General features: G+C 38.5%; 1 long non-coding RNA gene across 1 annotated transcript; it reads left to right on the top strand.

Moving 5' to 3' along the window:
• On the top strand, window positions 1-934 carry LOC149219047 (uncharacterized). Its single transcript, XR_016248672.1, has 4 exons — window positions 1-142; window positions 237-342; window positions 465-492; window positions 697-934. It is a non-coding gene; the product is annotated as an uncharacterized LOC149219047 (long non-coding RNA).
• The last annotated feature ends 21549 nt before the right edge of the window (window positions 935-22483 follow it).

Raw genomic sequence — 22483 nt, 5'->3', positions numbered from 1 at the left:
GATCAATGGTTCAGAATGACAGAGAGCGATTAGAGGGAGGGAAGTCAATCTATCTGTGTACTAGGAGGGAAGTCATTATATCTGTTTCATTTCTCGGCTATCCAGATGAGAAATTTTGCTTGCTCTACAATCCTTCCAACAGGTATAACCTTGAATGCTCCCTCTGGTGTCTTATTATGGCCATGCTTATTTTCTTTAGCAGTTAGTTACTGATGTATAGGTTATTCCTTCTATAGGAAGGGTTTGGTGGGTGAAATCTTCCTTGCTAGCATAGCCATGCTTCGACCGCGGCTCACAGATTTCTTTCAGTACCTACCTTGACTTCGGTCTGTCTACACCCAGGTAATCCATAGTAGGCTTACCCCACTCGTTCTTCTGATTTGCGCTAGTGGTTACTTTCTTTATTTACTACTTTTATTCTGGTTGAAGAAGTCACTGATGTAGGGTTATTTTGGGTATTTCAGAATACTAAGAGATTGAGGCTCCTTACAGGTGAACTGCCTACTACCATTACCCTCATCCCTTTTCTTTTATAGTATTAACAATTTCTCAGGTTAATTTTGGTAAAGATTAATCTTCTTCTTATTTTTTGCAGGTAAATTCCAAGGCGAGTTTTGGGGTTTTCAATTATTCAATTTGTGAAGAGGACGTTGCCCTCATTTACACCAGCTTACACCTTAATTCTCTTCTTTTCAGGCACACATGTATTGCTTTCATTAGGGGCTCTCCTCATATTTGGAAACGTTACTGCTCAGTCCAGAATTTAGTTTAAGGTTTGGTGTCTAGAAGTTTAATGGATTTGCGGCTAGTTAATTATTATGTTTGTTGTTATAACACCTTTTTTTGTACGAATATTGATACCTTGAGGGACCCGGAACTTGAGAGGGTTTTCTATTATAGTGTAATGAACATTTCAATTACTAGGTTCCTACGAACTGTGTTTCTCGGGTTACACACTCATAAAGGAAGATATAGTTTCATTTCTCTGAGATATTACACACTGTGTTGACCTTTCTTTTTGGTAATAGATTGAAGTATTAGTAATCTTCATTATCTCTTTGATGAAGTTAGTTTCATTGTATTTGCAATATTAATTATGTTGTTAAAGTTAGGACTATCTATATGTTACTTCAGTTATGTCTGATTGTTGTGGTCAAGCAGTTTAATCAAGCTCTTCACGCATAAATATTTGAGTTCCTTTACTTTAATTCATATCTTGTTGATTTATGAGTACATTTGATGGAGGTTACTGGTTCATGCAATGTCCACTACCTCTACGTTTATTCCCTATAATCATAGTAATTGCAGTTTTCTCATTTATGTACAGTGGACCTCTTCTACTTAATACTACAGTTCTTCCATTCACGATATTTTATTTGTTTTGGATAAATTTTGAAGGGGAGTTGGGACTGTCCTGCACTGTGGTTGCTTGGCTTGGATCCAAGGACTAACTTGTCCTCACCACAAAAGGAAAAAAATTGTAATTCTATGTTGTTTTATACTAGATGTAAGGCACAACAATGTGTTGAAAATGCAACAATAAAATCCTAATTTAATTTTCCCTTGAATTAAATTAGGATAAAAATTGTAATTCCATGTCACAAGACAACTTGTATGAGTTAATTAAGTTAATTTGACTTAGTTGGTTTAATTAATTCGAGTTGAGGGTCTAGCTTGAGTCATGTAGAGTGTCTCCTACTTTATAGGAGCCCTGGTTGAGTTTATTTGAGTTGTAATTAATTAATTCAGTTTACTGGAGTTCAAGTCAGTTAAACTAGTTCCAACTGTTGGAGGAAATAGTAGGAGGTCTAACAATGGGGTGTTGCTTCACGTGTTCAACCAGTTAACTGATAATTCAGCCATAAATAACCCATGCATGTGTGATCTGAGAGTTACCCAGTTGAGATTGGAGTTCAAGGGTAGTGTACTATGAGTTGTATAATCATCCAAATTTTACAGGTGGTGCATGCAATCAGAGGAAGGCCTATGCTGGATTGCGCAATTCCAATTGAGGAATTTCCCTAATTAATAGGGGCTGATTCCCAAGGAAACAACACAAGGAAATAGGGACTTGAGCAAGTAGAAAATTGGTTAATTATTGGGTAGGGCTTGTCTAGGAAGCTGTGAGAGAGATAGAGATAATGCAGATGTTGCTCGAGCTGGAGCAATGCATTGTAATCTTCTCATATTTTTTGACTAATGAAATATACATATAGTAGGGGTTTTTAGTTGTGGATTTCCCCAGGAAATCATTATGTAATTTGTTGATTGAATTCTTTCTCTTATATGCTTCGTGATTTCTCGATCCATCCATTGTTTCTGCTGATGAGTAGAGTAGATTCAAGTCTATTGTTTTAATAAATTACAATTAGCACTTTTAATCTACAAGGAATTTCTATATGGTATTGGAGTTGAAATCACACTAGAAGAGAAGAATATGAGTTTATCTTTGCAGGTGAAATCAAATTTGCAGGATCATTCTTCAGAGCCAGCAGGATGTCGTTCTATGGATTGAGACTCGAGTATGCCCTTAAGGGTAGCTCAAATTATATTGCTTGGAAGGATAGGATGGAGGTAGTGTTGGAAGACAACATGCTGAAGGAATTCATAGACAATGATATTCCTAAGCCTCCAACAACTGATGCTCAAGATCTAGCAAAGTGGAAAAAATGTGTAGCAAAGGCGAGAAGGATCATACTAGAAGGAGTTCGAGATCATATTGTCTCAAATCTCCATGGGAAGGATACACCATATGCAATGTGACAAGCCTTAATAGAATTGTTTTAGAACAACAGTGACCACAGGAAGCTGGCACTGAAGAAAAATCTTCGGAAGATCAAAATGAAGAAAGGCGACACAATACCACAGTACTTGAGTAGGTTCACCCAATGTGATTATGAGCTTGGGAGCATTGGTATTACAGTTGTTGAAGATGATATGGTCAACCTAACACTTCTAGGCCTTCCCAAGAGCTAGCACAACTACCAAGATTCGATAAATGGGAGGGAGAATCTACCAAAGTGGGAGCGTTTGTGGTCCAACTTGGAGCAAGAAGAGGTAAGGCAGAACACATGAGATGGAACCTTATACAAGCATGATGATGAGGAGAACTATTCCTGGGATGGAAAGGCAAAGAAAGGGAAAGGAAATAAATTCCAATCCAAAGGGGATTCTAATAAGGGTAGAAAGAAGAAGGACTTGTCGAAGATTAAATTTTTTCATTGTTATGAGTTGGGACACTATGCCACAAAGTGTCCGCACAAGAAGGCCAACAAGAAGCCCTCAGGAGGAGTGGCAAGTGAAGCTCTAGCTTCATAATTCGAGTTGGATTTCACCCTCATTGCATGCATGGTGACATTGGTGATGGGTAGTGTGTGGTATCTGGATAGTGGAGCCTCATTCCATATGATGGGAAACAAATAACTTTTCAGTGACTTGGAGGATAAGGACCTCTAGATGCACATCAATATGGGAGATGATGGAAGGTATAGCATGACAGGTATCGGTATTGTTACTTTTCAAAGGGAGCTTGGTTCTCCTCTCACATTAAAAGATGTCATGTATGTTCCGGGTTTGAAGAATAATTTAGTTTCAGTTGCTATGTTGGAATACCATGGCTACGATGTGATATTTAGAAAAGGAAATGCTTTCCTTCGTCACATAGCCACATGACAAGTGAAGTAGATCGGGGTTCAGGTGAAGAACCTTTACAAATTAGATGTAGAAGACTGTGCTGCTTTGAGCACAAAAGAAGAGAAGGTGCAAAGCCGAGACATCGATGAATTATGGCATAGAATATTGGGACATTTGCACCATGGAGCCTTGAAGATTGTGTAACAGATTTCTATAAGACTTCCCAGAGTGCACTAGAGCAGAGAGATACATGCAAAGGGTGTACATTGGGTAAGTACACCAAAGCCACCTTTCATGATAATGGCAGTCGAGCACACATGATCCTTGAAATAGTTCACTCATATGTGTTTCTCGACAGCCTCCACGACCAAGCATAGGTATTATGTGATATTTGTAGATGATTCCTCACGTAAGTGTTGGATTTTCTTCATGCAGAAGAAAGATCAGACATTCTCTCAATTTTGTGAATTTAAAGCACTTGTCGAGAAAGACATTGTAAGGAAAGTGAAGGCTCTCCAGAGCGATAATGGTCGAGAATATGTGTCGAATGAGTTCAAGAACTAAAGTGCAGCAGAAGGCATTTGATGGGATTTAATAGCACCCCATAAATCACATCAAAATGGGGTTACTGAAAGGAAGAACATAAGTATTGTGGGAGCTGCACGGGCGATGTTACATGATTAGGGCTTATTGTTGCACTTATGGGCTAAAGCATGCACACAACTATATATGTGTAGAACAAGAGTCTGCATTAAATTATCGAGATGAGTACGCTCGAAGAAGCCTTTTCAGGGAAGAAACCAAATGTGTCACACTTCATGATATTTGGCTCATCAGTTTACTGTCATGTTACCAAGGATGCAAGGAAAAAGCTAGAGCCGACAGTTGAGTTGGGCATATTTGTGGGGTACACTAATACACCTCACAACTATCGGGTGTATCTGCCATCTCACAGGATGACAATTGTTCGTAGAGATGGGAAGTCAGATAAAGAGAAGGCCATGAGATGTTCCCTTGATAGGGAACTTCAGTTACATGCAGATGAGGAGATTTTGGCTCCAAAAGAAGAACCCCTCGATGATGTGGAGCAACTACATGTAGAGGATAAAAGAGTGGAAGCACCCACTCATGAAAAGACATCCAGAGATGGAAGGAAGCACACTAGAGAAGCTGAAAAATTGATGCATGATGCTAGAGAGAACGTAGGAGCACCCACATCACAACACAGGTAGAGGAGGTCACCAGATCGGTACACTGGCTACATGGCTCTAATGAGTGACAATGTAGAGACTAAGCCATCCTCATTCGAAGAAGCAGTGCAACAACTAGTATGCGTTGATTCCATGGTAGAGGAATATGACTCCATTATTAGGAACAATGCTTGGGAATTTGACCTAAGGCCAGAGGATGTTATGAAACCAGCTCAAGAAAAGATAGAAAGGATAGATCAACGCCTTAGAATTCAGCCTCTTCGAGGGGGCAACCTCCTTTACATTACATAAATGAACAATTCTTGGATGATACAAATGACAAAACCTCCTTTCTATATATAGGAGTCTAAGGAGTCACAATATAATCCAGCCGACCTAACAATAATAATATAAAGCCACAAAAATAACAATAGAGGGATTCTATGGGGCACAGAAATAACAATATGGGGGTAATAGGGGCACAACAATATAAATAAGGGGTATAACTACAATAGTAATGGGGTAATCACTAGTATTATAGGGACCCAACATGCCCCTCTCCTTCAAAAAAGTGTTGTCCTCAACGCTTGAGTAGTTCTGGATACTTCTGCATAAAATTCTCATCCTCCCATGTGGAATCTTCAGCGGATAAGTTCTTCCACTTGATAAGATACTCTGAAATTGATCGATTTCGTAGCTGTCGAGTTCTTGTTTCTGTGACTGCTTCCGGTTCCAATATAATTTTTCCTTCCTCGTCAAGTTCTAGCAATATTGTTTTAATTGGGAGCTTGTCACCTATAACCTTCTTTAAACATGAAACATGGAAAACTGGGTGCAATCGAGAAGCTGCAGGAAGCTCCAATTTGTATGCCATAGTACCAATCTTTTGCAACACCTTGTACGGACCATAATACTTTGGTGATAATTTATTATCCTTCTTAGCTTGCTTTAGGGACATTTGCTTATATGGTTGTAGCCGTAGGAATACCCAATCACCTACATCAAAACTTCTTTCACTGCGATGTTGATCTGCCTGTTGTTTCATTCTATTTTGTGCCAACACGAGGTTATCCTTTAAGAGTTGGAGGACTTGTTGTTGATGTTCGATGTGATGTTCCACTGCCTGAACCTTAGAATTTTCTCTTAAATATGATGTGATGGATGGTGGTTGATACCCATAAAGTGCCATAAATGGGGTCATTTTTGTTGTTGTATGGAAGGAAGTGTTATACCACCATTCAGCCAGAGGCAACCATTTGACCCATTGTGTCTGTTTATCAGATACAAAGCAACGAAGATATCCTTCCAAACATTTGTTTACTATCTCAGTTTGCCCATCAGATTGAGGATGATAAGATGAGCTATGAGCTAATTGAGTACCAAGACAAGGAAATAATTCTGTCCAAAAATTTCCAGTGAAAATGGGATCTCTGTCACTTACAATAATCTTTGTATTTCCATGTAGCTTTTGAACTGTTTCCATAAATGCAGTAGAAACTGTACTGGCTTTAAATGGATGTGATAATGCACAAAAGTGTGCATACTTGGTAAGTCTGTCAACTACCACCATGATGACACTCTTTCCCTCAGACTTGGGTAAACCTGTGATAAAATCCATTGAAACCTCCTCCCAACGTTGGCTTGGAATGGATAAAGGTTGTAATAGACCCGGTGTCTTAATTGTTTCAACTTTATTTTGCTGGCAAACCAAACATTCCGCCACAAACTTTTGAATATATGATTTAAGGCCATCCCAAAAAAATTCCTTCTTAACCCTGTGGTAAGTTTTTAAAAATCCTGAGTGCCCTCCTAAGGGAGAAGTGTGCAATTCCATAAGAATCTTTTGTTTTAGCTGGGAATTCTTACAGAGGTATAAGTGATCTTTGTACCATAACGAATCATTTTGCCAGCTAAATGTATCAGAAGTACTGGAATCTTGTTGTAGCTTTCGAATAAGTGCCCACACTTCTTCGTCATTCTTCCATTCCTCCCTTGCTTCGTTTATCCAATCTGGTTGGATAATAGAAATGGCACACACCAATGCTTCCACATCCTCATCCTTTCTTGAGAGTGCATCTGCCACCACATTTTGCTTCCCTTTTTTGTAGATGATTTCAAAGTCATAACCCAACATCTTTGTGACCCACTTTTGTTGCTCTTCGGAGGATAATCTTTGTTCTAAAAAGTATTTAAGGCTATCATGATCCATTTTTACCTTGAAGTGTCTTCCCATTAGGTAGGGTCGCCATTTCTTAAGTGCATGGAGTATTGCCAACATTTCCTTCTCATAAATAGCTTTGCTTAAAAACTTTCCCTTGATTGGACGACTTTCAAAAGCAATGGGTCTTTCATCTTGCATTAGAACAACACCAATTCCATTTCCTGAAGCATCACATTCCACAATAAAGGTTTTTGTGAAGTCCGGTGTAGCTAAGACCGGTGCTTGGCACATTGCCTCTTTAAGATGTTCAAGGGCCTTTGTTGCTTCCGGAGTCCATGAAAATGAATCTTTCTTCAATAATGTTGTTAGAGGTGCTGCTATTCTCCCATAATTCTTAACAAACTTGCGATAATACCCTGTCAACCCAAGAAATCCTCGCAGATGCTTTATGGATGTGGGGATTTTCCATTCCTTAATGGCTTTAATTTTGCTAGGGTCTACCTTAACTCCTTCATGAGATACAATATGACCCAAATATTCCACCTCCTGGACTCCAAAGAAACATTTGGATCTTTTTGCATATAATTGTTTCTCCTCCAATAGTTGTAGCACCCTATCAACATGTTCAACATGATCCTTCCAAGACTTGCTGTAGATTAGTATATCATCAAAAAATACTAACACAAATTTTCTAAGGAATGGTTTGAAAATTGAATTCATCAAACCTTGAAATGTTGAAGGTGCATTGGTAAGGCCAAAAGGCATGACCAAAAATTCATAATGACCCTCATGAGTTCTAAATGCCGTTTTCGGAATGTCTTCAATCTTCATTCTGATTTGATGATATCCCGAACGAAGATCCAACTTGGTGAAGTAAATTGATCCATGCAATTCATCCAGTAATTCATCAATAATAGGAATGGGGAACTTATCTTTAATAGTGAGCTTGTTGAGCTCCCTATAATCCGGACACATGCGCCATGATCCATCTTTCTGTTGATGCCCCGAAAATCATTGTATCAACATTGGGGGATAACCACCCGGTCCGGACCTTAATACAGCTCCTTTTCCGTTTGGAATGGTGGCTCCGACTGGGGATAATGGGACCAGTTTCCCAGTAATGAATAAAAGGGGTGGATGAATGATTGGTTACCTAATCTAATGATAGGCGAATAACTTAATCTATCAGCAAAATAAAAGAACTACTACTAATCCGGGGAACTATTGTACTTTGAAATGTAGTGCTTGATGATCTATGTCTATTGACAGGCATATAGATGACTCTATCTAATAGACATGGACATTTATTCATTCAAGGATTACTTTGCTTAAATAGTTAAACAAAGTGATTAACACAATATTGCTACACTTATCATTTATATCATCGATACATATATGATCAAAAGAAAAGCATATTATAAACATCCAATAGTGGAAGGAATAAAGAATGCTGTTAAAACACATACATATATCTGATAATAGCAAAAGCGATCAAATGACAATTCATATAAAAAGAATGAATTCAGACATAGATAATAGTACCATATGAGCTGCGAGTCACTCCCAATATCAATCGCTATTTGAGATTCTTCTTCCGACTCAGAAATACTTTCAAACAAAGACAGTAGTGCACATTCGCATAAAAGCTTCCTTGCCAAAATCAGAATAATTGGTCCAGTTTTATAAAAGAATATGCCTGAAGTACAGTAGTGCAACTTCAGGCTTTAAGTCAGGTACAAAACTTACGACCCTTTCCAAATACAATGAAAGGGTCTATAAATACTTAATTAAGCTAACTATCTATGAAACTGAAATCCTACTTAATTGGTATCAATTGATCTTGAATATCTCCTCCACAGCAATCTGGCAAGTCGGCGGCATGAATCATCATTTAGGCTGTTTGCCTTTAAACCTGAGCTGACATATCGCAAGCATTGGCTCCACTTCGGGCGGTCTGTTGAGGCGAGAGTTGAGTTGGGCGGCATAGGTAGCATCCTGAATATCGAGAATGATATACCCGATTGCATCTGTAAGGCATTTGAGGGCGGCTCTCTGGCTATGTGGTTTGACTAAGAAGAACCAATAGGCGTCCCATGTCAAACTGTTAATTCCTGCGATTAATCTCCCATTTTTCTCTAGTTCAGGATAACATGACTGCTCCAATGTTTTCGCCGCTGTCAATTTACCTGGAGTGCATTGGGAAATCATGTTAGACAAGTAGAGAGTATTATTAACCAATTCAACAAAATTACTTGTGGTTGATTTGCATCTTGAAACTGCTCTCTCTGCTTTCATTAATTGGGACTGCCATTCTGTAAGTAATATTTCCTTATGTGATTCTAAAATCTTTGGTAAATTAGCCGCCTGTCCCTGATCGGTATCTTGCCACTCAAGAAAATTAGTTAATGTTTCATCAGCTTGCTCCAAGTCTGTTCTAGCTTTTTCTGATTTTTCACTTATTGATGTCGTCAAATCGCATAATGGTTCCGCTTGGACGATTTGTTGACATAAAAGCTTGATCTGTGTTATTAATGCCTTATTTATCTATAATGCCTCTGCTTTGAATTCGGCTATCTGTGGAAGATTCTTTGTCTTCTCTAGCTGGGCTGATAGTTGAGCAATCTGCTCATCTTTTGACTTCAGCATTTGTTCATTCGCTGCCTTCAGTTGTGCCAATGCCTCAGACAACTCTTTCTGCTTTTGGACTGCACTGTGATCAATCCTCTGTTTCTCTTCCTGCAATTGTTGAGTTAATTGATTATTTATTTGCTGTTGTGTTAACAATTGTCGTTCTGCCTGCTCCGCCTTCTGCTGTGCTTCTGATAGTTGCGCTTGCAATGAAAAGATCTCCTGGTCTTTTGTTTTTAATAGAAGACTCACCTCTGATGCCTTGTCTATTGTTGCTGCCGAATAGGCTCCAGCATATTGTGATAGTTTTGTTAGGTCGTCAGAGGGGTCAAATTCCTCCTTCCAAAACACATTGCCCGTCACCGTTTGTTCTGGGAATAGGGAAGGTTGATCAGTCCTTCTCCTTTTCCTTTGTCGTTTTACCACAGCTTTGTGTCTTGGGCTATAGAAGACATCCAAGGGAGGAATTTCTTCTATTTGCAAAATAATCTAATCAGAGGGATCCTTTGGGATTATCTCTACTTCTTTCGAACTGGGTAGGCCGTTGGTTCCACTTGGAACCTGTTTTGAAGTGGTCTCCTGTGTATTTGTTGCTTTTGATGTTTCAGTGTCCTTTGAGCACTCAAGATTATTGATAATTGAATCGAATTGCTGCCATTCCTGGAGCAATTTTGGGTCAATTTGAGTATCTACATTCACCTCTATGCTGCTCTGTTCCTGCTCTTTCGTCTGGGTTTCCTCTTGCACTTTCTCCTGTTCTTTTGATGTAACCGGAGGTTCCTTAGTATGTCACTGTTCAAGCTCACTTGATTCTGTTGCTGGGGTTGTTGCTAACAGATCTAGAGGCAGAGTTTGCAACCTCTGTTCTCTAAGTTTGTTGAATTCAACTAACCCTTCATCTTTGTATTCCATTATGGCCAACAATTTAACTTGGGACATCGACTCAGCTGAGGAGAACAGGTCATCAAACTTATCTTCTTTATGATCAAACTTTATCAATTTGGCCTGTTCAAGTGCATTATAGGCAACTTTGTTGGGATCAAATCGCCTATTAGGGAGAGTTGCTAGAGTTAATGACTTCATATTTGTAGATTCTTTCTCTGCATGTTTGAAATCATGCAACGTGTAGACACCACATCTCAGAGGAAAAGAGGGCCAGACCTGCTTCTTATTTTTCTTTAGAGTTTGTGTAACTCCTTCGGAGATAATCTGATAGGCTATCTCCCTCGCCAGCAGTTTATTAGGTATGTACAAAGGAAGGACATGAGGTTCGGCTTGGCTGCCGAAAATTCTTATATAAGTAAATTTTTCCTCTCCGAACCATCTTCCTATTGATGTCAAATCAATCCTTGCTTGGTAGGAAATCTTGGGAGCAGGTTTATCAAAAATAGAGTAATGAATGGGTAACATGAAGCCATTACAGACTTGGTATAAATGGTGCTTATAGGAAGTTTTCCACAATTTCTGATGGTATATGTGAATAGGCATGGGGTCTTGTGAAGTCCACCTCCAGTCGAGCACAGGAAATTCAGAATTAAAACACAGGGTGTCTAGTATATAAGCACTGTAGTAGAATGGGGGAATAAGCCTTTCGGTGACACGGTTTTGGTTCTAAAATCAAGAACTGCTGTTGCTAGCTTATCTGACAGTATAGTTGCCCAATCCATTATTTCACTATTACACGCTGCTTCCATCAAGGGAACCATTTCTATAGTGAAATTAGCGGAATCGTGCAACCCCCACAATCTACACATCATTATCCCAGCATAACAATAAGGAGAACATAGGGAATCAACAGAGTACTTACCGGAAGTTTCATGCTTGTGTTTTGCCGAATTTTTCCTCCAATCCCGAATGGGTTCGGATTCAGTTTCATTCTCATTTCGGAATTTCTCCAGAAATGCCTTGTTGTACTTCTTCTCTGGCGCAGGCAAATGATACATTTGCCTCAAATCATTAGCCTGAAATGAACCGAAGATTCTCCCATCTCTGGTGCAGAAGGTTCTGTCTGTGATTGGGATTTCCTCAATTGCCCACCTCACTACATCCGTATATGGGAGAATTTGTTCCCGAGCCGCTATCCGATGAAGGAAAGAGTCGGCTAAGTCCTTTAAAGTAGCATCAGATTTTCGATTGGTATCTGCTGTGGCTTGTACTGCTGTCACCTCTGGTTCTTCGGCCTCAATCAAATTATAGGTACTTTGCCAAGTAGTTCTGCCGAGTCCTGAACATGTAGTATCAGATATCAACCCTTTCTTTTTAGTTCCTGGATCAGCGATGACTTGTCCTGTGGCTGGCGAAGCGGAAGCGATTGCAGTTTTCTTAGACTTCTTCCCCATTCTGCTTGAATCTATTACTTCGGAAGAGTTCTGCACAGGAGTGAAAATGAGCGTAACACAGAGAATTGGTAGCGAAAACCAAATACGAGCGAGATATATTGATCAATGCACGATGAAGGATTAACTTAAAGTGGCCGCGGATACAATCTGTGAAAAGATTTTTAAGCTTACTATTTCATTAAATGGCCGTTAAAACCTGCCAATCCTTTAAATGCCCATCATATCGTTTTATTGGCCGAATGATTTGTTTAAGCGTGCCTTGGATATTTTGGCGGTTGAGCGCAGGTGAATCACTGTTTGGAAGATGAGGCCTTTAATACGAATTAATCGTAATATCCCCGCTTTAACAATTCTTTGAAGTTCGCGCTTTTGGCTTTATCGCAATCGGGCGTCGGGGGAAAACTTAATTCGTTATATTGGTTCCTTTTGGAATCTCCGATTGCCGATAGCGATATCGCATCGCATCGGGAGTATTAATTGAGCACTATGAAAAGCATGCATGGTACATCTTCGATTGCCGATAGCGATATCGCATCGCATCGGGAGTATTAATTGAGCACTATGAAAAGCATGCATGGTACATCTTCGATTGCCAATAGCGATATCGCATCGCATCGGAGCGAAAGGGACTTTATCGCATCGCCTCGGAGCGAAAGGCATTTTATCGCATCGCCTCGGAGCGAAAGGCATTTTATCGCATCGCCTTGGAGCGAAAGGCATTTTTGTTATGGAAACTTATTATTGCCGATATCCGATAGCCTATTGCATGTTGTCACGTCGGAGAAAACCAATGGGTCTTTAAGTTATGCCTCCTTTGTCATTGCGATATGCGATCTTGCGATCACTTTATCGCAATGATAGAAGATTAATTATTTATATTATAAGACCAAATAATTGGTTTGTCAAAAGGGTTTTGTAATGTTTTCATTTTGTTTTTGGACCTTTTTGAATAATACAAAGTTGATACCAATTAAAATAAAAAGGGACCCATTTCATATTATAGTTTTGTGAATAAAAATGATATGAAATGGGGGGTTGTTGTAGAGCACAACAATTGGCGATTCGCTGGAAGAAACAGTTATCTCTGAAAAGTACGGAAATACTTAAACTTTTTCAAAATAGAGTTCTCATCAAAGGGGAAAATTCTAATATAACTAGGTATATATGCATTCCAAATAAAATGAAACTATCTTTGCTAATTTCCTCTCTTGTTTATAATTAGATACATTCTAAGTTTTAAATTGGCCTCTATTGGTTGATAATGATAAAACAGAAAACCTTTCCAAATCAGCTTTTAGAATTGACTCCTTTGTCATAGGTAGAGCCTCTGCTGCCAGCAAACGTTCATAGTTTCGACAGGGATACCTTTTTACCATGTTATTGTCCATTGTCCCATTCATTTCAGAGTATGATTAACAAAATGAATTCAAAACATGCTTTTCATATTTTGCGTTTATTTTCTACTTTTCTGTTATTTTGTAAGATAAAAAGCCATTGTCCTGGTTTGGTGACCAGCTGAGTGACAATGCCATTCACTGGTAGTAATTTAACCGAACAAGCTGGCTCGTGATGAGACCCCTTGTCTTATAATTCTAAGCCATTACCCTATTTTGGTATGCAATATTGGTAATGTCGGTTAAACTATTTCCCTATGATCATGGTAACCAGGCTTGTAATAAGACCTCTTATCTTTTATATCAAATATTTTAGAATTACACTCTGCGTAATCATAAGCTTTGGTGAGTGGGATGGACAATTTTCTCCTTAAGAGTAAATGGATGACAAGGTAAGAGTTAAAGATGCTGAAGTTGGATTAGTTCCTATTTTGATATTGATAACCTTTTTTGTGACCAATTTGAAAACATAAAATGATTTACAATATTTCTAAACTTTGAGAAGTGTTCACAAAAATTGAAGTGTGGTTTCAGAATGCAATTATACCTATTTTCATAGAAATTATCCCTTTTGTTTAAGACTTCTATTATTTTAAAAGTAAATATCAACCCTACTTGTTTTGAGCAACTTTCAAGTACAGCAAAGGTCAATGGAAGATACCTTACAACTTTATTTTCTAATGGTCCTACAAACTACAAAATTCTATTAAAAAGGAGAAGGGGTTACCTCCTCAATTGAAGAATTTCTTTAAGATAAGGCCATTAACAGGGAGAGAATCTCTCAAACCTGATAAATCTTGTAATATGAAGGTCGAATGGCCTATCTTCTCACAGATCTGAAATGGCCCAAGCCACATCTTTTGGAACTTGGTGTGTTTTCCCTTGTCCTCATGGGCTTTGTCCCATTTCAGAACTAAATCACCGACTTGAAATTGTTTTGAACCGGATGAGACTGAATCAAAGGATGACTTGATGATTTGCTGATGTTTTGCATGAATAACCTTGGCTTTTTCTCTTTCCTCTTCTAATTTTAAAATTTGGTCATGTCTAAGTTGAATAGAAGAAGAAGGGCTTTCCTCAATAAACTGAACTAGGGCTAGAGAAGGAAGGACAAGATTTGTTGGTAGCACTGCTTCTTTTCCATACATGAGGTTGAATGAAGAAGAACCTATGGAAGCCTTCTGCGTTATCCTATCAGCCCATAGTGCGAATATTAAGGATTTGTGCCATTTTTTATGATTCTGTTCGATAGTTCGCTTAATAATTTTAATCAGATTTTTATTTGTAGACTCCGCTAAACCATTACCCTGGGGATAGTAATTAGCAGAATATTTCAATTTAAATCCTCTTTTAATAGCGAAATCAAACATAGCATTGCCTGAGAAGTAAGATGCATTATCGAAAACAAGAGCATTTGGGACACCAAACCTGGTAATGATGAATTGATCTATGAATTCAATAATTGCCTCAGAATTTGTTGTCTTTAAAGGAATTGCTTCAACCCACTTAGTAAAATAATCAATAGCAGTAAGGATATACTTATGCTGTTTGGAAGAATGTGGAGTAATTTCTCCAATGATATCCAATCCCCATTGCTCAAATGGTTGTTCAATGTTGACTGGCTGCAAAGGGAAAGCTGGTTTTCTTTGTCTTCCACTAGAAGTTTGACAATTTTGGCATTTCCTTACATATTCATGAGCATCTCTAAACAGAGTGGGCCAATAATATCCAGCATGAATGATTTTGTGGGCTGTTGTATCAGCTCCAAAATGTCCTCCTGCTGGTCCATCATGTAATTCCTGCAAAACCTTTTGTGCTTCAGGTTTTTCTAGGCATCTTAATAAGATTGGATCATAATTTTGCCTAAAAAGCACATCATCAATAATTGTGAAATTTTTTGCTTTTAATCTAATGGCCCTTTTGTTTTTGTAAGACAGGTTAGGAGGTGCATATCCATTTTTCAAATAAAAGATTAAGTCAGCATATTGTGATTCACAATCAGTAATACTTATCTGGTTGATTTCTTCGGTTTGATCTGTATCACCTGATTCTGGAATATTGGATGCTCCTGCCAATAACTTGCAAAAACCTTGGCCTCTAACAATCTTTGCTGGTTTAATTTCTAAGTCATATTCTTGAAGTGCTGTAACCCAATTTGCCCTTTTTTCACCTAGTTCCCTTTGGATTAATAGTTGCCTTACTACAGCGAAAGGAACTATAACTTTTGTATGGGCTTTTAAAAGGAAGGGTTTGTAATGTTTGACAGCTTTATATACAACAAAGACTTGTTTTTCTACTTCGGAGTAATTCAATTCAGCACCCTGAAGATTAGAACTATAGAATGAAATGGGTGCTTCCAAATTGTGATCGTTAATCTGTGTGAGTACTGCTGCATAAGACAAATCGGATGCGATAGTATACAATGTGAAATGATTAGAAAAATTAGGAGTATTTAAAGCGAGGGCATTGATTATTGATTGTTTGATTAAATAAAACGCTTCCTTTTCTGCTGATCCCCATCTAAAGACTGAATTTTTCTTAATCATAGTTTGAAGTGGCAAAATGATTTGGGAAAAGTCTGGAACGAATCTTTTGACAAAATTGATTTGGCCTAAAAATGACTGCATGGATTTTTTATTATGAGGGAAAGGGATTTCAGAGATTTTTTTGATCCTGTCGGGATCAATATAAATGCCATCTTTAGAAACAATAAAGCCTAAGAGCTTTCCTTGGTGAAGAGCGAAGAAGGATTTTTTAGGGTTAAGTGAAATACCATACCTTTTGCAGCGTTGAAAGATTTGATTTAGATCATGCAAATGATTGGATTTCTCTTTAGAAAATACAGTAATATCGTCTAAGTAGACGACTACTGTTTTGTTAATCAACCCTTTAAAAGCTATATCCATCGCTCTTTGGAACGTGGCTCCTGCATTAATAAGTCCAAAAGGCATTTTCTGATACGCATATGTTCCCCATTTTGTTCTGAATGTGGTTTTGAGTCGGTCATCAGGATGGACCAAAACTTGGTTATATCCTGAAAAATCGTCTAAAAAGGACATTAACTCAGAGCCTGCCATTGATTGGAGTATCTGCTCCATAGTAGATAATGGGAAATTATCTTTTAGGCTTGCCTCATTCAAATTTCTGAAATCTATACAAATCCTGATGTCGCCATTTTTCTTTCTGACTGGCACCATATTGGAGACCCAGTTTGAGTGCCGAACGGGAAAAATAATCTTAGCTTTCAAGAGTTTATTGAGTTCAGATTTTATTTGACTCTCTAAGTTCGGATGTATTTTCCTCAACTTCTGTTGAATTGGTTTCTGTTCGGGAAGCATTGGAATGGTATGCTGGATGATGGATGTATCATATGTCTTTAAATCGTCATATTTCCAAGCAAAAACATGTTTATTTTCCGTAACAGTCTAATGAATGCTTCCTTCTCTTCCACGGAAAGTCCTAATCCTAAATTAATGTTTTGAGGAGTTTGCTTAGTGCCAAGGTTTATCAATTCAAACCTTAAGGTAGAACTTTGGAGCTTTGCATTGGTCACAGGTTTAAACCTGTCTTTAATATCATAAAGATCCTCAAGCTTCACCACAGGCTTTGGGATTGAATTCTCCTCGTGTTTACCTCTCATTTGAAGGTCATGCTCGTTTTCCTCAATGATTTGATCATCATAGGACTTTTCGGAAGTTAAAAATTGTAAAATGTCTTCATCGTGGTTGAATACTCTCCAATTAGTGATATTGTCAGGAATTGATGGCCTAAAAAGTAATTCTACTGAAAATCTATATGGGCTATAGTCTTTGGAAGGTAGGAGCTTGGAAGCAACATTGGCTAGCAGGTCGGCTGCCGAATTTTGAGACCTGGGAATGGAAGAAATATTGAATGCCGAAAAGTGGGAGGTGAGTTCGTGTACCAGCGACTGATAATGTTTGAGATGGCTAGAAAGACAATGAATTGTATTCCTTACCTGTTTAATAATAATTTCAGAATCTCCAAACACTTTCAAATATTGGACCTGATGGCCAATAGCTTTATATAGTCCTTGGACTAAGGCTTCGTACTCTGCTGTATTATTCGTGCATTCAAACTCTAACCTACAGGACAACATTGTTTTTTCTCCCTGCGGGCTAATCAAAATACATCCTGCTCCTGAGCCCTCACTGGACTTGGACCCATCGAAATATAATGACCAAAATAAAGAAGTATTAACAATTTTATTTACAGTTTCCTTAGTATCATTAAAACATCTTGACCTATCTGTTTGTGAATAATTTTCGATCTGAGATGTAGAATGGTTTACTGAGAAAGGAGATGGTTGGGCAGCAAAGTTGCCAAAGAATGACACTGATGAATAATTCCCCAAAATGTTGTTATTAAAGGCTATTGGTTGGTTTTCTTGTTCAAATTCCGTAATTGTATGGGTCATGTGTTTCTCCCGATCGATTTTTATTTGATTTGGCTTTCCCTTATAGGGAAGCCACATATGGGACCAATAGGTGGAAATATACCCATGTAGTTTTTCAGACCAATCCCTACTCAAGATCAAACCATAAAATTCAGGTATATCGGCGATCAAGATATCAATTCTTTGTACTACTCTAGGATCAGCTGATAGCCTGATAGTTACTGAGTTGATTTCTCCTAAAACCTGTACTTTAGTCCTGTCCAACTGCACAATATGAATAGCAGACTTTTGGGGTTCAATGTTCAGTTTGGAACAAACTGAAGCTGGCATTATATTAGAGGACGCCCCTAAGTCAATCAAACAGTTGTGCAGGTTTCTATTGTAGATCTCGTAGGTTAGAAGGAAAGGTGGAGTATGAGAATTTGATCTATCTCCTATCAGAACTGCATCAGTAGCTTCGACCATACCAGAAGGTGGTTGACCTGTATCATTTGCAGCTTTAGCACTGGGAAGGGGTGAAGTAGGAATAACATTAAATTCTTTGAGAAGCAATTTTGCTGATGTTTTAATTTACTAAGTTCAAACATGGTAATGTTTGCCTTAGTCTTTTTCATGTCATCAACAATATTGTAATCCATTGAATCGGACACTACCAATGTATTAGATGTTGATGGGATTGTTGAGGTTGAAGGTTGGTTTTGTGGAACTGTTACAGGTGGCTTCTTCGGAGGTACATTTTCCTTTGTTGTAGTAGCACCTGCACTCCTTTTCTTCGAAGTTGTCTGAACAGGTTCGGAGGTACCTTTACTCCTGGTAGTGACAGGAAACGCTTCTTCTTCATTTTCTGTATCGGAGTTAGGCAATATAAAATCCCACATTCCATGACATTCAACAACTTCCTCTTCTTCATCAGTTGGTGAAGCTGTTTCTTCTTCTCCTTCTTCAAGATCTGAATCTGCATTAGATATAACATTCGGTGGTTTTGATTCAGTTTTCTTGTAATTCCTAAAGGGTCTTTTGGTTGAGGTTTCAGCTACCTGTTTTTTGATTTCAACCATTTCATTTGACATAGTTTTGAGGACCTTTTGTAGACCCTCCATGTCATATGGATCTTTAGGGGCTTTTTTCTTTGAATCATCTTTAAAAGAAACTTTTTTGGTTTTTCTATCTTCAAGAGCAGCTTTCTTCTCTAGAGCATTAATACGTTTCTCCACAGCAAGTGCTTCTTTCATGTTTTCAGCTAAAGTTGGTTTTCCAGCCCTGTCTACAAAAATAGCTATATTGGCAGGTAGGGCAGTTATATACCACTCGCTTCGGATTTGCTCACTTGGTTTGGAGGCCGTTGGGATTTTATTCAAGAGTTTATTGAATCGTGCATTAAATTCTTTAATTGGTTCCCTATGCTCTATCCTAAGATTGGAGAGATCATTTATTAGTGTAGCCAAAGACCTATCATCACCATACTTAGTAAGAAACTGTTCTTGGCAAGTCGTCCAACTGGTAATGGAACCAGAAGGTAAGGAAAAATACCAGGATCCTGCTAATCCTTGCAAAGTATAAGGAAAGAGTCTAACGACAACATCTTGCTCCGTTACTCCCTTCAAATTAACTGCCAACATGAAGTTATTAATATGTTCCTCAGCTTGTGTTCCATCATCTGGATTAAACTTGGGTAGCCATTTCTCAGGTGCATTAGGTAATGCATGCAATGGAGCAGGAATATTGACTGCACCGGGCCTGGTCCATGGATCTGCCATTGTAACCGCAGTAGTGGATGATATTACTGTTGAACTTCCATGAGTTCTAAATGCCGTTTTCGGAATGTCTTCAATCTTCATTCTGATTTGATGATATCCCGAACGAAGATCCAACTTGGTGAAGTAAATTGATCCATGCAATTCATCCAGTAATTCATCAATAATAGGAATGGGGAACTTATCTTTAATAGTGAGCTTGTTGAGCTCCCTATAATCCGGACACATGCGCCATGATCCATCCTTTTGTTGATGCCCTGAAAATCGTTGTATCAACATTGGGGGATAACCACCTGGTCCGGACCTTAATACAGCTCCTTTTCCGTTTGGAATGGTGGCTCCGACTGGGGATAATGGGACCAGTTTCCCAGTAATGAATAAAAGGGGTGGATGAATGATTGGTTACCTAATCTAATGATAGGCGAATAACTTAATCTATCAGCAAAATAAAAGAACTACTACTAATCCCGGGAACTATTGTACTTTGAAATGTAGCGTTGATGATCTATGTCTATTGACAGGCATATAGATGACTCTATCTAATAGACATGGACATTTATTCATTCAAGGATTACTTTGCTTAAATAGTTAAACAAAGTGATTAACACAATATTGCTACACTTATCATTTATATCATCGATACATATATGATCAAAAGAAAAGCATATTATAAACATCCAATAGTGGAAGGAATAAAGAATGCTGTTAAAACACATACATATATCTGATAATAGCAAAAGCGATCAAATGACAATTCATATAAAAAGAATGAATTCAGACATAGATAATAGTACCATATGAGCTGCGAGTCACTCCCAATATCAATCGCTATTTGAGATTCTTCTTCCGACTCAGAAATACTTTCAAACAAAGACAGTAGTGCACATTCGCATAAAAGCTTCCTTGCCAAAATCAGAATAATTGGTCCAGTTTTATAAAAGAATATGCCTGAAGTACAGTAGTGCAACTTCAAGCTTTAAGTCAGGTACAAAACTTACGACCCTTTCCAAATACAATGAAAGGGTCTATAAATACTTAATTAAGCTAACTATCTATGAAACTGAAATCCTACTTAATTGGTATCAATTGATCTTGAATATCTCCTCCACAGCAATCTGGCAAGTCGGCGGCATGAATCATCATTTAGGCTGTTTGCCTTTAAACCTGAGCTGACATATCGCAAGCATTGGCTCCACTTCGGGCGGTCTGTTGAGGCGAGAGTTGAGTTGGGCGGCATAGGTGGCATCCTGAATATCGAGAATGATATACCCGATTGCATCTGTAAGGCATTTGAGGGCGGCTCTCTGGCTATGTGGTTTGACTAAGAAGAACCAATAGGCGTCCCATGTCAAACTGTTAATTCCTGCGATTAATCTCCCATTTTTCTCTAGTTCCGGATAACATGACTGCTCCAATGTTTTCGCCGCTGTCAATTTACCTGGAGTGCATTGGGAAATCATGTTAGACAAGTAGAGAGTATTATTAACCAATTCAACAAAATTACTTGTGGTTGATTTGCATCTTGAAATTGCTCTCTCTGCTTTCATTAATTGGGACTGCCATTCTGTAAGTAATATTTCCTTATGTGATTCTAAAATCTTTGGTAAATTAGCCGCCTGTCCCTGATCGGTATCTTGCCACTCAAGAAAATTAGTTAATGTTTCATCAGCTTGCTCCAAGTCTGTTCTAGCTTTTTCTGATTTTTCACTTATTGATGTCGTCAAATCGCATAATGGTTCCGCCTGGACGATTTGTTGACATAAAAGCTTGATCTGTGTTATTAATGCCTTATTTATCTATAATGCCTCTGCTTTGAATTCGGCTATCTGTGGAAGATTCTTTGTCTTCTCTAGCTGGGCTGATAGTTGAGCAATCTGCTCATCTTTTGACTTCAGCATTTGTTCATTCGCTGCCTTCAGTTGTGCCAATGCCTCTGACAACTCTTTCTGCTTTTGGACTGCACTGTGATCAATCCTCTGTTTCTCTTCCTGCAATTGTTGAGTTAATTGATTATTTATTTGCTGTTGGTTAACAATTGTCGTTCTGCCTGCTCCGCCTTCTGCTGTGCTTCTGATAGTTGCACTTGCAATGAAAAGATCTCCTCGTCTTTTGTTTTTAATAGAAGACTCACCTCTGATGCCTTGTCTATTGTTGCTGCCGAATAGGCTCCAGCATATTGTGATAGTTTTGTTAGGTCGTCAGAGGGGTCAAATTCCTCCTTCCAAACCACATTGCCCGTCACCGTTTGTTCTGGGAATAGGGAAGGTTGATCAGTCCTTCTCCTTTTCCTTTGTCGTTTTACCACAGCTTTGTGTCTTGGGCTATAGAAGACATCCAAGGGAGGAATTTCTTCTATTTGCAAAATAATCTAATCAGAGGGATCCTTTGGGATTATCTCTACTTCTTTCGAACTGGGTAGGCCATTGGTTCCACTTGGAACCTGTTTTGAAGTGGTCTCCTGTGTATTTGCTGCTTTTGATGTTTCAGTGTCCTTAGAGCACTCAAGATTATTGATAATTGAATCGAATTGCTGCCATTCCTGGAGCAATTTTGGGTCAATTTGAGTATCTACATTCACCTCTATGCTGCTCTGTTCCTGCTCTTTCGTCTGGGTTTCCTCTTGCACTTTCTCCTGTTCTTTTGATGTAACCGGAGGTTCCTTAGTATGTCACTGTTCAAGCTCACTTGATTCTGTTGCTGGGGTTGTTGCTAACAGATCTAGAGGTAGAGTTTGCAACCTCTGTTCTCTAAGTTTGTTGAATTCAACTAACCCTTCATCTTTGTATTCCATTATGGCCAACAATTTAACTTGGGACATCGACTCAGCTGAGGAGAACAGGTCATCAAACTTATCTTCTTTATGATCAAACTTTATCAATTTGGCCTGTTCAAGTGCATTATAGGCAACTTTGTTGGGATCAAATCGCCTATTAGGGAGAGTTGCTAGAGTTAATGACTTCATATTTGTAG

Source organism: Pinus tabuliformis, chromosome Q, assembly GCF_031772625.1.
Source record: "Pinus tabuliformis cultivar Carrire ecotype Pingquan chromosome Q, CPIR1, whole genome shotgun sequence".
Lineage (NCBI taxonomy): Eukaryota > Viridiplantae > Streptophyta > Pinopsida > Pinales > Pinaceae > Pinus > Pinus tabuliformis.
This window is presented reverse-complemented; position numbering and strand designations above follow the sequence as displayed.